Source organism: Mastomys coucha, unplaced genomic scaffold (genome assembly GCF_008632895.1).
Source record: "Mastomys coucha isolate ucsf_1 unplaced genomic scaffold, UCSF_Mcou_1 pScaffold22, whole genome shotgun sequence".
Taxonomy (NCBI): Eukaryota; Metazoa; Chordata; class Mammalia; order Rodentia; family Muridae; genus Mastomys; species Mastomys coucha.
Genome location: NW_022196905.1, coordinates 122,381,871 through 122,393,577, shown reverse-complemented (window position 1 = coordinate 122,393,577; position 11,707 = coordinate 122,381,871). Strand labels below are relative to the sequence as shown.

The window sequence follows — 11,707 nt, the reverse complement described above, 5'->3', positions numbered from 1 at the left end:
CCCCAGACTTCCTTTGGCTTTATACTTTGAAATGGGATCTCACTTACTTTCTCAGGCTATTCTTGAACTTGGAATCCTCCTGCCTCAGCTTCTTAAGGACCTGGGATTATACTCTGCCTCACTAGGCCTGCCTTTCATGCATGTTCATGTGTCTGTGTGTGTGTCCTCTTAGCATGCTCTACTGTATCACCTTGGTGAGGGTCCTCAGGACTTTGTGATATCACTGTAAGAGGCACCCTAGCCCTGTGTATCCACCCTGAACCTCCTGCTACTTATTGCCAGTCCCAGAGCCCAGGTGCTTCCTTTTTGTATGACTTATACCGTAAGTGGCTCTTGTGTTCAGTTTTCCTCATTCCAACATCATGTTTCTACGGTCCACTCACACAGTGTCATGTGCCAGGACCTTGTCCCTCTTCCCGGCTGAGCCACATGCCATTGTGTGCCACGTTCAGCTGGACCATCCTCAGCTGATGGCCACAAGATGGCTTCCTTTGTGGGACCATGGAGAACATCACCTCGGTGTGATTCTAGGTTGACTTCTAGTGGCAGACAGGCCCAAGGAACTTTTCACATATCTCCTAGTGTGTGCTGTACATTTCTACCAGGCACCTTCACCTCTGTAAGCCAAAGGGTTCTTTAATCTATAAACATATGACCATCCACCTTGCTAAGTTATCATGAAGAAATGAAGTTAAATGAAGAAATGGACAGGTACGTGACACAAGGCACCACTGATCATACCAGTTGCCCAGCAGACTGGCAGGCAAGGTCACTGTTCTCATATACTCAAAGCCTTGCTGTTAAGTCTGCATTTACAAGGGTTTCCAAACTCAGGGAGTGCATTTGGAAGTCAGAATCTGTACCCTCCAGGCTGGGAGTGATTCATGGCCCTTCCAGACAGGGTTCCTCCTCAGGGACCTGGGTCTTTAGCTGGTTGACTATACACCCTATTGTTTCCCTTGTTCTGACCATAAGACCCTGCCCCTGCCACATACAGACTGGGTTATTTTGAGCTCACAGGCAGACAAAAGCTATTGGAGAGGAAGGTACCAACGAAGGTTAGGTATCCTGTGCAGACGTCTGTCCAGATGAGAAAATCAAAACATCACAAACTATTCCTCTATGTGCAGAGGGGTCAGATTTGCCCGAATCAGGAAACTGCTTCCTGCAGGGCAAGAGCATCCCCAGGTCTAAAAATGGAAGCAAGGGAATTCTCTTTCCTTTTCCTGACAAATATCCCTACCCGGGGCTTTCAGAACAATATAAGGATGTGCTTTGTAATAACTTAGGGCGGGTGGCTTTTATGAATGCGTGAGACACATTCCCGGAACCCTCACTGACCCAGTATGTGGCACCTGAGGCAAACTGTCACACAGGTTTAACCTACCCACCCACCTCAAAGCAAGTGATGTTCTGTCCTAGGCTTAAGGGTACAAGTTCATAATTGTCCTGAAATGCCTACATGTCCGAGTTTGCTTTCTGTTGTGGTGATAAAGTACCAATCATCATAGTCTTAGAGAGAGAAGGGTTTATTTCCTCTTACAGTTTACAGTACATTATAAAGAGAAGTCAGGGCAGGAACTCAAGGCAAGAACCTGGAGGTAGGAACTGATGCAGAGGGCATGGAGGAATGCTGCTTACTGGCTTGCTCCTCATAGCTTGTTCAGTCTGTTTTCTTATAGCACCCAGGGCCACCTGCCTAGGGATGGAACAACTCACAGTGGCCTGGGCCCTCCCACATCAATCAAGAATCAAGAAAATGCTCCATAGACATCTCCATAGGCCAATCAGATGGGAGGCATTTTCTCAGTTGAGATTCCCTCTTCCCAGACAGATGGCTCGAGATCATGTCAACTTTGACCAAAACTACTAACCAGCCCACTGCCCTTCCTTCTTTGGGCAGGTGACAGGAACACCTCCCATCCTCCTCCATGTTCTCTACATTTTCCAGGGGAGTCTGGTGGCATTCTGTGTTTTGGCTACACAAACTTCCCACAGTGTGAGCCTCTTTCAGGCTGTACACACAGGATGGTCTTGTGATTGTAGGGTACAGACACACAGGATTCCACAAGTTTGGAAAACAGATACACAAGCTACTGGTGTCTGTGAGACTGGACTCTCTCATCTCTCCTCTGCATCCCCCCTCCACTCCTCACTCTGTCTCTCTGTCTCTGTCTCTCTGCCTCTCTGCCTCTCTCTCTCTCTCTCTCTCTCTCTCTCTCTCTCTCTCTCTCTCTCTCTCTCTCTCTCTCTCTCCTAACTCTCCCTCTCCCTCTCCCAGGCATTTTGCTCTCAGACCTGTAAAAACACCGCACAATCCTGCATCTTTATAGGTTTATCAGCAGCGGCTTCAGGTCTCTGGGATGCTGGGAATTCTGTAGTTCCACAGCTCAGGCCCCGAGGAAGCTGCTCAACTTCTGTGGAGCTCTGATAGCTGTCTGTCTGCTGGTGGCACGGCCAGACCAGATACGGAGGAAGTCAATGGTCAGACAATCAAGTGGGGCGGGGGCTGGAGGTGGGCTGATGCCTTTGATCTCATTGCTGGGGAGCTTGACAGTGGTTCCCTGAAGCTCTGCTCTTGGGGCCTGGGAGACAAAGGGAGGGAAGTGTGAGTAGGACAGGAAACAGGAAGCCATGGGACAGGAGCGGCGGCTTTGAAGGGCTCCTGGCCTGGCGCTGCCTTGTGCACCGGTCAGTCGGCTGGCCGGCCGTTATCTGTTCTCTGGGAAGAACTGTCCTTTCTCACCCCCTTTCATCTGGAGACCTGCAAGCGAATCTGGGCTCTTGAGTTGGGTGGGGCTTGGAACTCCCTGCCTCCCTACTGGACACATGAGGAAGAACAAGAAGTTTTCAGAATCCCTTGAGTCCTGGCATCCTGCCTTCTACCTCACTTGCGCTTCTCTTGGCCAGCAGCTGCTGTCCCGCTGTGTATCCACTTCAGTTTCCGGCTGGTGGGCATGTGGGAAATTCCATTCTGGCCCTAGGGCATTCTCCTGTCTCTGCTAAACCCACACTCTCAGGCAGGTACAGGTGGCCTGAGCTGCCCCTTCAAGACACAAAGTGTCACACACCCTCAGAGTCGAAGCTAAACCTCTTCACCCACCCCAAAGCAGGGGAGCCCTGTCCTGAGCTCAGGGTGTAAGGATGGACCGAACTTTCTGCTCTTTCTCTGCTTGCATGAGTGGGAGGAGGTTCTGGGTGGTCCCTGCATTGCAGAGGGTATAAACGGTAAGAACAGTCGTCTCTGGGAGCCTCTGGGTGACGATAGAGGCATTGAATGAATGCTTCAGGGACTCTTGGTCCTGTGATCACTCGGTGCCCAAGCCTCCTCTGTCCTTCATTCCTTCCCTCCTCTCCAGAATCATTTTCTGCCCAGTCAGAGGCAGTTAGCCCAGCTGTGTGCCAGAGGCGTCACAGGACCCAAGAGTTTGAGCCTCTTGAGTCAGCCAGTGCTTCGAGCAGGATGAAGAGTGGAGTGGAGACAAACGCTGCTGCGAGACTGACCTGGAAAGGCTCTTTCTAAAGCTGGGCTTTCCCCTGCGATCCTCTGGACTCTCACTTAAATGGGGCTAACAGCTGGGGTTAGAGTGGACGCTCGAGCTGATTATTTATACGTTTGTTTGTTTGTTTGTTTTACTTATTCACTTTACATCCCGCACACTGCCCCCCTCCCAGTCACCCACTCTCTCAATCCTTCCCTCTCCCCTTCCCTTTCTCCTCTGAGCTGGTGGGGCCCCCTCTGGGTATCCCCTCATGCTAGCACTTCAAATCTCTGCAAGGATAGGTGCTTCCTCTCGGCTGAGTCCAGACAAGGCAGCCCAGCTAGAAGAACATACCCTATGTACAGGCAACAGCTTTTGGGATAGCCTCTGCTCCAGTTGTTCAAAACCCACGTGAAGACCAAGTTGTACATCTGCTACATATGTGCCAGGGGGCTGCTTAAGCTGATTTTTAAAGCCTATTTTAGATAGATTTAATTTTTTTTTCAAGACAGTGTTTCTCTGTGTAGCCTTGGCTGTCTTGGAACTCACTCTGTAGACCAGGCTGGCCTTGAACTCAGAAATCTGCCTGCCTCTGCCTCCCAAGTGCTGGGATTAAAGGTGTGTGCCACTACCGCCCAGCTCAATTTAAAATTTTATGTGTGTATGTGCACCTGTGTGGAATAAGTCCAGAAGGGGGGACGTCATGTCCTGTGGAGTGGGAGTTACATGTGTTTGTGAGCTACCCGGTGTGAGTGTTGGAGCTGAACAAGCGTCCCCTGCAAAGGGAGCAAGTGTTTTTAACTGCTGGGGCAGCTCTCCAGCCCCAAGAAGCTTATTTCAAAATATCACTTTGATTTTATGATGAACCCTTGGATAGATTTTTATTTATTTATTTTTTATGAGGTAGGGGTTTTCTGTGTAGCCCTGGCTGCCATGGAACTCTTTCTGTAGACCAGGCTGGCCTCGAACTCAGAGATTTCCCTGCCTAGTACTGAGTTTTAAAGTCTCTGCAACCACAGCCCAGTTTAGGATTTTTCCTTTTTGTTTATTTAAAGGCGAAAGAAAACCTATTCATATTTGATTCTGGACGGTAGTAACTGCTAAGAGGTCACGGTTCCCTTTTGTAATTCCTCAGGTGTCTTTATTAACAATTTAGAAAATCTCTTTAAATTTATACCATGCAAAAAGCACCCAGCTAGGCATGGTGGTACATACCTGTCATTCCAGCCAAGAGGAGATGGAAGCAGGAGAATAAGGAGTTCAAGGTCATCCTGCAGTACATAAGAAGTAAGGCCAATCTGGAGCCCATTATGCCTTATTTCAAGACAAATAGATAAAAAGGAAAACCCAGACAAAGATCATGCACACTATGGGCAGCCTTGCTGTTTGCTTCCCAGTCTTTTTTGATACGCAGATTTCTATTTTCGACAGTAGAAGTGGTAGAAGACATTTCCTGCCATTCTTCATGGATGGACAAAGCCAGCAACCACGGAATGGAAAGAAAATGGGAGAATTCTGCGGGAATTCAAGCCAAGGAGACTGTGGGCTGTCTAAAGGCTGTGTCCCTGGTGGGAAGAGTAGACAAACCTTGTGTCTCTGTCAGGCCCCTGATGGAGCCAGGTTTCTGAGGTAATAGCTTTTGGTGACCTGGAGGGAATGGAGCTAGACACTGTTGCCTAGGGTGGGGCAAGTCAGCATGCTCTCGAGTGGCAATGGCCCCTCTCTTTGGGGTCTTCCAGAATTCATGACCATCTAGGGAAGAGGAGACAATGTGCAGGGGAGACCGGAAATGCCTCTAATTGCCGTCATTTAGAGTTTCCTGTCCGAGTCTCACAGGACCCATTGCACTGATCCTTATAGGGCGGCTGTTCCAACTAATCCCACATAACTCTTTCACATGTATTGAATAATGTACAAGGAGGACTTTACTGTGAGCCACCTTCAAGGTTCCCTGTCATTTCTTTCCCGTGCTTAGACTGTACCAGTATCCTGGCCCCAAGTGACTCTTGTTCTTATTTTGGCCACAGCATTGTAAAGAGTAGGGACCTCTGTTCCTGTGATCACAGGGAGGCCTGACAGATTCCAGTCTGGGACATGCATTTCCTGGCTCGTCTCAGGCTGCCTTTGTTCCAGCCATCCATAAGGAGGAGGGAACATGGGCAAGTTCTATGTCCAAGCACCAGGTCTGATGGCTTGTGCTCATTTTTTGTGGGCATAGAGATAATTAACATAATGCCTAAGGAGCCTGGGAAATTCAGATTAGCTCTCTGCCAGGGAGGAGGAGGCTGATGAGTTTTGGGGAGCAATGTCCTCAGTCATTCTCCCACAATGGGTAGGCTTTGTGGATCTAGTCCTCAGGTTTCCCTGCCTCCAGTCTTAGCCAGGCATCTGGCCCATACTTGGCCAACTGGCCGTTTTCTCCCACGGTTTCTGAAGTTAAGGGGCGTTCACCAGGGAAACTGAAAGAACAGGCTTAAGTAGATTACTTCTATGGCAGCAGATGAAGCCTTCCTGCTCGCCCCTGACACAGTGACCCTGCGAGCCTGGTTCTTTGTCCACCTCCAGCTTGCCAGCTCACCGGAGCTCTCTCACACCAGCATATGAGCATTTGATTAAATGAGACAAAGATGTTGCTAGAGATGCTAGCAGAGAATGCTTACCCATGGGGCAGGACGCTAGGGGGGATTCATGCTGACTCATCTTGATGGTATGTCAGGACAATGGAGAGCTGACTGGCAAAATCTAGCCATCTCTCTGTGGGTCCTGTTCAAATGCCCTCCTCTTGGTCTTCTGGAGACCAAGAGAGAGAGACAGAGAGACAGACAGAGAGACAGAGAGAGACAAGAAGAGATAGAAAAAATGAGACAGATAGAGAGAATGTGTATTAAAGAAAAGCAGAGCGAAATAGAGACAGAGACACAGAGAGAGACAGAGACACACAGACAAAGAGAGGGAGATAGAAACAGAGAGATACAGAGAGACAGAAGCATAAACAACAGAGAGAGCGAGACAGAAATAGAGACAGAGAAAATGTATATGTGTTTCTGTGTTTGTGTGTATGTGTGAGCATGTGTGTGTGCATACGCATGCATGAAAGACAGACAGGCAGAGATTGTGACCAAATAAAAAAGCATCCAAACAAAAGAAGAGTCTTCTACTCCCGTGAGCAATGTTAGTTTTGTGTATATCATTCTACGTCTGTGTGTGTGCAGTATGTGTATGCAGGATGTGTGTGCGAGTGCCAGCACAAACTAGAAGAAGCCATTGGCTTCCCTGGAGCTGGAGAGAAGGGGGTTATGTGTGCTGAGAACCAAGGTCTGTAAGAACAGCGAGTGCTCTTATCCACTGAGCCAGTCTGCAGGCCCATGAAGCATTTTTTTTAAACCACAAATGCTACACCAATGTAAAATAATTTTATGTGGAAACAAAGCCAATAGGAAAGAGATATGAGATTCACTCAGGATGTAACTTACTAAAACAGAACAACCAAATCCCAGATCTGTCTGCTGCGAAGGGAAACAGTATCCCATGGTGTGCTCTCCCAAATAGATGTGTGTAACAAGTTGGGGAGGAAACCATGCTGACAAGGGGGCACCAATGTCCTCATGGGTCTGCTTAACTTACACCAGGCCAAAAAGATCAAGCCAATGTTTTAAATGTATTATTTTTTTATATTTTTGGAGAATTGCATACATGATTACTACACATAATTTCTGTCCTTTTCTCTCCTACTTCCAACTCCTCCCATGTCCCCCTCCTTCCCTCCCAATTCCATGACCCTATCTTCTATAATTACTATTATTGCATTATACATACATACACACAGTCTCATACACACACACACATATATGTATACATATACACATATATGTGTATATATATACACACATATAAATGTATATATATGTGTATACACACACACACACACACACACACACACACATATATATATATATATATATATATATATATATATATAGAGAGAGAGAGAGAGAGAGAGAGAGAGAGAGAGAGAGAGAGAGACATATACATACACCAGTCACAGAGACCAGTTTTCCCCATAGTTCACATGTTTAGGGCTGACCATGTATAATCGGATAACCTATCAGGGGACTTGTTCCTGACGACTGATTCTTCTTCTCTCGGCAGCCATTGGTTGTCTATAGCTCTTCTTTGGAGGCGGGGCCTCGTGGAACTTACCCCATCCAGGTTAGCATGGAACAGTTGACTCTGCTTTCCTTGAACAATCTGAGATCTTGTTAGTTCACAGCCTTGTTGCTCCATGGCGACTCCCAGCAGGGGAGGCTGGCAGTACCTGCAGGTCTTCAGACAACCTGCCCATCCCTTCCTCTGTTGGCAGCTCAGCCTGCATCTCCACAGTGGGAGCACCGTGGAGAGCATCGGAAGGCTTGCTCCAGGAAACATTGCTGTGTACCAGAGCGATGAGGAGCCGAGGAGCCGCTGTGTTCCACATAGAGAGACACCAACTGAATGAATTCCATCTCTCTTCTCCTTATGGCCCAATTTTTCTCGTGAGCGAGAGGATGGCAAACCACATGCCCTGGATTCCAGCTCCCTTCTCAGCTTCTGCCACCATTCTCCCCCCGCCCCCACCTCCCCTTGCTAGGTTTACACTGCATCCCCTGGGGCTCTGTCCACAAGTACAGGTAGAGGGCTTCCTCTGCAGTCTCAGTGGCTGGGAAGAGCGCCATACAGATGGATCCTAATTATAACCTGGAACCAAATTACTTTTAATGACTTCTGGTAGTTTCCCAGCCCAGTTCCAGCCCCCACCCACCAGCGAGGAAGGTTTAATAGCTCTGGGATAGTTGGTAATCCTGCAAGTATGAAACTGCTTGGCCAATGAGGAGGAGGGCACTTAAGAAGCATCAACAGGGATAAGCATCGAGTAGGGTACCGGATTCTGATGCTGATCCAGGGAGTCATTAGAAGCAATGATATGAAAGGAATACAGCGTTAGGCTGTCTGGCGGGGCGGTTTTCCAGAGAGTCAAATCAATTAGCCTGTGAAGTCTCGTTCTAAGGCAGCAGCACACTCGACTTAGAAGGATCTCTGAGGAAGGGACAACACTCACACACACACACACACACACACACACACACACACACACACACCAGTAAAGTGTGAACCTAGGCTCTTAGAGCCTTTGCTTTTTGTTTTTTGTTTTTTTGTTTTTTTGTTTTTTTGTTTTTTGCCTCATTCCTTTAAATGAATGCTTGAGGCAAAATACATTTGCTTTTTTTTTTTCTCAAGGTTTTATGCAACCAGTCTGATCTAATGTTGCTGCCAGCCCCTAAGTCTTAAGAATTCCTTTATGTTTAGTTTCTTAAAACTGAGAATATAAAGGTATTGCCTTTTTCTCCATCTTTCTCCCCAACCCACCCCTCAGCCCCAGCTCTTGACCCCTGGCCCCTGACCTCTGGCCCCTGGCCCTTGACCCCTGACTCTTGACCCCTCATTTTCCTAAATCTCCTGCTCTTGGGTCTTTCTTGCTCAGCCAGTCACATGTCAAAAGGCAGCCAATGCTGGTTGAGGACCTAGCTGGTGCCAGATCAATATCCAGTCTGCCTCTCTTGCCTTCTCAGAGCAATTCCTTTAGTTTGGAACACACTATACCTGAAGTACTCAGTTTCTCAAACTTCTATGAAGCAGAGATGGTCATGTGACCTGGTCCTAATCCATAAGATAGAAACAAGCAAGAAGGTTTACCATCAGTAAGGGACAAAGGCTGCTCCATTGACCTTGATCTTCGCCGTCCTGAGCATGAATGCATAGTGCCACAAGGACAAGGCCACATGTGCGTTCACAAGAGGAGGTGTCTAGTATCCTGGCCAGAGGAAGAATCTTGTCTATAAGATGCTGGTGACATTAGAGAAATATACCAGTCAGTCTTGCTGTCCTAAGATTGCTTATGATAGTAGGATCTCTGCGTTTGCATCTGAACCTAACTTTGATAGAATAAATCACACAGAACTGTACATTTCGATGACCAGCCACCTGTCTCTTGGATTATTTCACTAAGAAAGTACCGACATATGCAGGGGAGCTGCACTGCCAAATGCTCTCTTGCTCTGAGATGTGAGCTGCAAGGCTGGGTTCCGACCATCAGGCACCCTCAGTTGTGACATCGCTGTCCTAGGATTCCAACAGCAAGGGCTTGGCAGAATGAGGAGGGAGGTCTATAGGGGCCTTCTGTATCCCATCCTAGAGCTCTTCAAACTGGTATCTGTCCATTGTGGTCTGTGGAAGAAGAAGGCACAAATGGTCCAGGTCCAGGGGCAGGAGATAGACTCTCTTTACTCAGTGAGAAGAAAAATCAGAGAAATGAGGTCTGCTGTCAGACCTGATAGCCCTCAGGGTCCCTTTTGAGAAGTTTATCCTCAACACCCAGACCTTCCTCTGCTTCCCACTGAGTAGCTTTAGTAATGAATAGCCTTTAGTAATGAATGTTTGACATTTGTTACTCCACGTTACTACATGGTGACTACTCAGACTGCGGTCCAATTTCTTGTCTATGGAGCTAGTTATCTTTGGAGCATGGATGCTGTCTCTCTTGTTCCTCCTTGGTTTTGACTTTGTCTCTTTGCCTGTGGAGGGAATGCTTTAAAGGCATCAGGGGTGTGGTCTTTAGAGCCCAGAGATCTCACTGAGCTCTTTGTTCTTGCTCTCTCCTTATTAGGAAAGTTGAAATTGTAATGCGTGTTAACTATCAAACACACCGCTGCACTCTGCACAGGACATGAGATCTACTATCACTGTTAACCGCCACCTCCGGTATCATCGTAGTCATCTCTGTGACCTCCATCAGTATTGTCAGCAGCATCAGCAGCATCAATGACATCAGCGTCACCACAATCGCTATCGTCATCACTGTAACAATTGTCAACATCATTACCATCAGCAACATCATTGTCAGCACTCCTGACATCATTATCATAGTGGTTATCACCATAACCTTCGCCATCACTGTCACTGTCAGCATCACCATTAATCATGACGAACATTATTGGAGTCTTCGTGACAGTCATCACCATTATCAGCCTTTATTGTTCACCATCTCGGCCATCACTACCACCATCGTTATCACTGTCAACATGGCCCTCAGCATCCACTAACGCCACCATCATCTCCATCACCATGACCACTGTCATCACAGATATCAGCATCACCATCAGCACCATCGGCCCCAACCATCAGCACATCTTCTCACTTCCCTCTTCTGCCTCTTTGCTTTTCCTTTATACACATCTGGTCTCCCTTTAAATAATCCTTAGCAATGGGGCTCTGTTGAGAGTAAGTACCATTTAGACCTATTAAGTTAAGAGTCAGGACAAACACACATGAGGAGTTTGAGACCCAAACCTCGTTGGGAAGCCGGAGAGTGTTCAGAGCGTTCTATCACAACTGAAAGCATAGTATGTGGGTGTGTGTGTGATGTGGGCTTCCTGGGCAGAGGAAAAGCACGAGGATGCTGTCAAGGCTGGCAGAGAACCATGGGCACCAAGGCGGAGCTTGAAGGCTGACTCTATCCTTGGTTTCGTTGGGGCCCTGGACATCATTTCCTGTAGGTCACCTTGACACTGGACGTAGCTTTGGCAGGCTTACCCAGGAGCAAATAGACCAAGGTGTCTCCGAGCATGTCTGCCAAGACAAATGGACCCCATCTTTATACTTAGGATTGAAACCCGTGAAGAGCTCACATGTGAGTTCTGCTTCGCCCAAGTATGATGCATTATGAGAGAGATCGCCAGAACTTTTCAGCCAAACCCGAGGAGCCCGCGAATGGGAACTTCCCAAACATCCCTTTACTGACTGTGAGCAATGAATGGCACAAACGTGACGTTCTGTTCATGTCCTCCACTGAGTGTCCACGGGGAATCTGCTTTCTCTGTTCTTTTGGCCACGTGTTGTTAATAAATTGAATGTCAGTACTCCCTTAAAGCTTAGTTGTTGTTTCCCAAGGACCATCTGCCCTGCCACTGCTGTGACTTGAACAGGTCCCTTGACCTCTGACCTCCTTCAGTCTCAGGGTTCTCATAATCAAGAGCAGGGAGAGAGAATGAATGTGTGCTTAGTGCTCAGCTAGCTCTCTCCACACTTACTCAGTCAAAGGTTTAAAGCCAGGGGTTGGTGATCCCTACTTACATATTGAGTGTTCCCACACCTACTAAGGCAATTGAGGTAATCCCCTACAGGCATCCCCC

The 11,707-nt window shown here is 47.7% G+C and overlaps 2 long non-coding RNA genes across 3 annotated transcripts; one reads left to right on the top strand and one right to left on the bottom strand.

Annotated features, from left to right (window-relative positions):
* Window positions 1-2,320: 2,320 nt before the first annotated feature.
* Window positions 2,321-9,561, bottom strand: LOC116070928. The gene is made up of 2 exons (XR_004110637.1): window positions 9,213-9,561; window positions 2,321-2,585 (listed from the first exon to the last, which is right to left on the bottom strand). It is a non-coding gene; the product is annotated as an uncharacterized LOC116070928 (long non-coding RNA).
* A 102-nt stretch (window positions 9,562-9,663) lies between these two features.
* LOC116070927 lies at window positions 9,664-11,444 on the top strand. 2 transcript variants are annotated; one of them, XR_004110636.1, is made up of 3 exons: window positions 9,664-9,832; window positions 10,183-11,067; window positions 11,180-11,444. It is a non-coding gene; the product is annotated as an uncharacterized LOC116070927 (long non-coding RNA). The 2 variants fall into 2 exon arrangements; XR_004110635.1 differs by having other exon boundaries at window positions 10,183-11,444.
* Window positions 11,445-11,707: the final 263 nt, after the last annotated feature.